The sequence below is a fragment of the Oncorhynchus keta genome, chromosome 19 (genome assembly GCF_023373465.1).
Source record: "Oncorhynchus keta strain PuntledgeMale-10-30-2019 chromosome 19, Oket_V2, whole genome shotgun sequence".
Taxonomy (NCBI): Eukaryota; Metazoa; Chordata; class Actinopteri; order Salmoniformes; family Salmonidae; genus Oncorhynchus; species Oncorhynchus keta.
Window position 1 is genome coordinate 55,582,673 of NC_068439.1, and position 5,000 is coordinate 55,587,672.

At 44.8% G+C, this 5,000-nt stretch overlaps 1 protein-coding gene across 3 annotated transcripts in view; it reads right to left on the reverse strand.

Moving 5' to 3' along the window:
• LOC118397857 (neurexin-3b-like) overlaps positions 1 to 5,000 on the reverse strand; it is a 547,522-nt gene that overhangs the window by 70,706 nt on the left and 471,816 nt on the right. The window lies entirely within an intron of this gene.

A 5,000-nucleotide genomic window follows, 5' to 3' on the forward strand; every position in this document is an offset into this window, starting at 1 on the left:
AGGGAAAGAAAAAAGAAAGAAAGAAAGAAAGAAGGAGGGAAAGAATGAAAGAAAGAAAGAAGGAGGGAAAGAAAGAAAGAAAGAAAGAAAGAAAGGAGGGAGGGAAAGAAAGAAAGAAAGAAGGAGGGAAAGAAAAAAAGAAAGAAAGAAAGAAAGAAGGAGGGAAAGAAAGAAAGAAAGAAAGAAAGAAGGGAAGAGAGAGAGAGAAAGCGCTGAAAAAGGTTAACTCGACCTGCACTTTCACTGACCCCGACAAACAAATGGGCAGACAAGACAAGAGGATGATGGTCCCCCGAGCTCTCTGGGGTTCTGAAGTAATCTTATTTCAATGATGGGAGGTCGCTATCAGCTAGCATGCCACAAGGCATGTATTTTACAGGGTTGAGGAGACTTGGGACAACTCTAAATTAGCTTCTGACCACTAGGCCTTTTTGTATTGTGACACTCTCCGCTTTGGTTCCCTGTAAAGAGGTACGTGGGTTTGTTTTAAGTTTCTGAAGGAAAGTCAAATCTTTATTAATTGGCAATCAGATAAGAAATGTTAAAAAATTCAGTTGTCTTGAATGCATATTTTATACATCCAAAATGATGAACGCAGTCAAAATTCGCCAGAGATGAGAAAGAGATTTAATGAAGAGGTCTAATAAAAATGTCTAATAAACCTTTGGGGAAGCTGTTTCAAATAAACCACTAGATATGTCATCATTCAAGGCCTGCCTGTCTTCAGGTACGTCAGCCATTTAGAATCCCTAGCCTTGGTCTGGGTCCTAAGGCCTTTTCTGCTTAGCTAACCTGAGTGAGAGGAGTGATCCGTTGCTCTCACACACCTGGTGGCTAATAAGGGGAGAGAATCAGGACTAGGTCAGCCGTGCGAGGGAGGCGACAGGACAGAGACATCAAAGGGGAGGACAGCAGACCCAAATGAATGGAGTGTGAAGCACAGTGGAGGATTTATCTCTCTCTCTCTCTCTCTCTCTCTCTCTCTCTCTCTCTCTCTCTCTCCTCTCTCTCTCTCCCTCCCTCCCTCCCTCCCTCCCTCCCTCCCTCCTCCCTCTCCTCTCTCCTCTCTCTCCCTCCCTCCCTCCCTCCCTCCCTCCCTCCCTCCCTCCCTCCCTCCCTCCCTCCCTCCCTCCCTCTCTCTCCTTCTCTCCCTCCCTCAGCTAGGTACCGCCAGCACGCCCCAGGTTCCAAATGAGGTGACGGCCTGATCCACCAAATGGAGCCGGCTGTGTTTGATGACCTCATTTGTATTCAGCCTGTGTAGCCTCCACCTCGACCTGGGAGAGAGAGATACAGGGAGGCAGGGAGGCAGAACCTCTATCCTCTATCTCCCCAGCAGCACAGCTCTCCTTAGGCTGGCTGGCTGGCTGGCAGGCAGCAGGCAGACAGGCAGATAACTTTGAAGGCTGATGTGACAGAGGACTGAACACCTTGCCTCCTTACCGCTCCATCCCCCCTCATTCGCCTATTGCGCTCTATCTCTCACTTCTTTCCCTCTCTCTCTCTCTCTCTCTTCTTTCCCTCTCTCCCTCTCTCTCTCTCTCTCTCTCTCTCCCTCTCTCTCTCTCTCACTTCTTTCCCTCTCTCTCTCTCTCTCTCTCCTCCCTCTCTCTTCTTTCCCTCTCTCTCCCTCTCTCCCTCTCCCTCTCTCTCTCCCCATCTCTCTCCCTCTCCCTTTCCCTCTCTCTCTCTCACCCTCCCCCTCTCCCTCTCTCTCTCTTTTCTTTCCCCTCTCTCTCTCTCTCTCTCTCTCTCTCTCTCTCTCTCTCTCTCTCTCTCTCTCTCTCTCTCTCTCTCTCTTCTTTCCCTCTCTCTCTCTCTCCCTCTCCCTCATCTCTCTCCCTCTCCCTTTCCCTCTCTCTCTCCCCCTCCCCCTCCCCTCTCTCTCTCTCTCTCTCTCTCTCTCTCTCTCTCCCCCCCCCCCCTCCCCCTCTCTCTCTTTTCTTTCCCTCTCTCTCTCTCTCTCTCTCTCTCTCTCTTTTACCTCCCTCTCTCTCTCTCTCTCTCTCTCTCTCTCTCTCTCTCTCTCTTTCTTTCTTTCTCTCTTTCTTTCATTCTTTGTAACACTAATGTTTACATTGTCAAAGCAAGTGAAATAAACTATAAAAAATGAACAGAAAATATTACACTTACAAAAGTTCCAAAATAATAAAGACATTTCAAATGTCATATTATGTATATATACAGTGTTGTAATGATGTGCAAATAGTTGAAGTACGAAAGGGAAAATAAATAAGCATAAATATAGGTTGTATTTACAATGGTGTTTGTTCTTCACTGGTTGCCATTTTCTTGTGGTAAAAGGTCACAAATCGTGCTGCTGTGATGTCACACTGTGGTATTCCACCCAATAGATATGGGAGTTTATTAAAATGGGATTTGTTTTCGAATTCTTTGTGGGTCAGTGTAATATGAGTGAAATATGTCTCTCTAATATGGTTATACATTTGGCAGGAGGTTTGGAAGTGCAGCTCAGTTTCTACCTCGTTTTATGGGCAGTGTGCATATAGCCTGTCTTCTCTTGAGAGCCATGTCTGCCTACGGCGGCCTTTCTCAATAGCAAGGCTATGCTCACTGAGTCTGTACATAGTCAAAGCTTTCCTTCATTTTGGGTCAGTCACTGTGGTCAGCCTGTGTACTCTCTCACATTTCCAATATGTCAAGTAATTATCTTTTTGTTTTCTCATGATTTGGTTGGGTCTAATTGTGTTGCTGTCCTGGGGCTCTGTGGGGTCTGTTTGTGTTTCTGAACAGAGCCCCAGGACAAGCTTGCTTAGGGGGCTCTTCTCCAGGTTCATCTCTCTGTAGGTGATGGCTTTGTTATGGAAGGTTTGGGAATTGCTTCCTTTTACGTGGTTGTAGAATTGAATGGCTCTTTCTAGATTTTGATAATTAGTCGGTATCAGCCTAATTCTGAACAAGGCAGTTAACCCACTGTTCCTAGGCCGTCACTGAAAATAAAAATTTGTTCTTAACTGATTTGCCTAGTTAAATAAAGGAGAAAAAAATGGTTATGTCAAATGTTAGTTTCCTTTTGATGGCATAGAAGGCACTTCTTGTCTCTCAGATCCCTCACAGCTTTTTGGAAGTTACCTGTGGCGCTGATGTTTAGGCCGAGGTATGAATAGTTTTGTGTGTGCTCTAGGGCAACGGTGTCTAGATGGAATTTGTATTCATGGTCCTGGGAACTGGACCTTTTTTGGAACACCATTATTTGTGTCTTACTGAGATTTAACATCAGGGTCCAGGTCTGACAGAATTTCTCTGTCTCTGTCTCTCTGTCTCTCTGTCTCTCTCGGAATGTTGGTTTCATTCGTTCATATGCCCAGTGAAGCGCCATGGCTGTGGTGGTCAGTGGACATTCAGAGGACGATTAGGGTTGATTGTGGTTGTGGTTGATTGCTCAGAGGTGCTTTATTCCGAGGTGTGTGAGTGTGAGTGTGTGTGTGTGTGTGCATCAGTGGAGGCTCCTCAGGAGGAAGGCGAGCACTATCCTAATATATTCACGTCACCAAATAATTGATTAAAACCCACTGTTTTGCAAAGAAGGTCTACAGTAACTTCAACAGCACTCCGTAGGGTAGCACCATGGTGTAACCGGAGGACAGCTAGCTTCCGTCATCCTCTGGGTATATTGACTTCAATACAAAACCTAAGAGGCTCGTGGTTCTCATCCCCTTCCATTGATGTACACAGTAATTATGACAACCTTCAGAGGACATCCTCCAACCTATCAGAGCTCTTGCAGCATGAACTGACATGTTGTCTACTCAAGCAAAAGATCAGAGAATGAAACTACTATTGAAAGCACAAGCTACAGCTAGCTAGAACTGCAGTGCATAAACCTTGGTGAGTAGTTGTCTCAAAGAGAGAGAAGGACAATAGTTGAATAGTTGAGCAGTCTTGAACAAATACTTTTTTTTAAATGAAGGAGAGAGAGAGAGCTATATTTCTTTCATAGCATATTTTATCACTTTCACTTAGCAAGAGAATGGCGTTAGCTAGTTTAGCCTACGCAAACACCTGGCTCAAACAAAGACAGATGCCATGTTAGCTAGCTGGCTACGGCTATCCGACACTGGAACTCTTTGAAGTCAGGGTAAGTTTTTGGTTGAATTAATTTATAATCACTGCTAAACTGCTTGCTGCTGACTAATATTGCATTATTGTAGGTTTAGTGGGTATACTAATGCGATGGTTCTAGTAGCTATGTTAATTATGATGTTAATATGGTGACAATGATATAGGCTGCGTGTAGTGGTTAGCGGTTATGATATGAAGGTTTGGCTTGAAAAGGTTTTTTCGCCTGGTCACAGACAGCTGGTGTGTTGTGCACTGAAGTCCACAAGCGAAGGGAAAAGGTGAGAGGAGGAGAGTAATTATACAACGATCAAAGGGATCATGCTATTTGTATGTGACTGCTATGAAAGTGAACTGTGTTAGCGTGTGATCAGGGGTGCATTCATTCCGCCGATTCTGTTAAAAAAGTTTCTTAAATGGAAGCAACCTGAACGAAGAGGGGATAAACATACCTAAATTTGTCCAATAGAAACTCTCGTTTGCAACGGTTGAACTAATGATTACACCCTAGATCAGATCAATGTTAGATTGACCTGGGTGAAAGGAATATGAATGACAGTCATCCAATATGCTATAAGATAAATAAGACCCTGCTCATAAATAATAATAATCGTCCTCCCTCATCTTAAATGGCACCGACCACCACTGGTATGCGTGCATGGTGTGTGAGTGTGTGTGCGTGCGTGTGTGGTGCATAACCGCAAGACTGGGGAAATAGACTGGAGCAATGGGCAGAGCGAATAAACAGTTCACATCTGTTCACACTTCAGTAAATTGTAGTGCTTGGCAGGAGAGTAAAGTGTCCATCGGCCCACCGAGGGGGAGACTTGCTTGGCCAGCATACTCATGCTGTTATTCTGACTTAACATCCTTGTCAGTTGGCCTTTGTAAACAGGTGATGTCCAGTGGGTCTAACATAG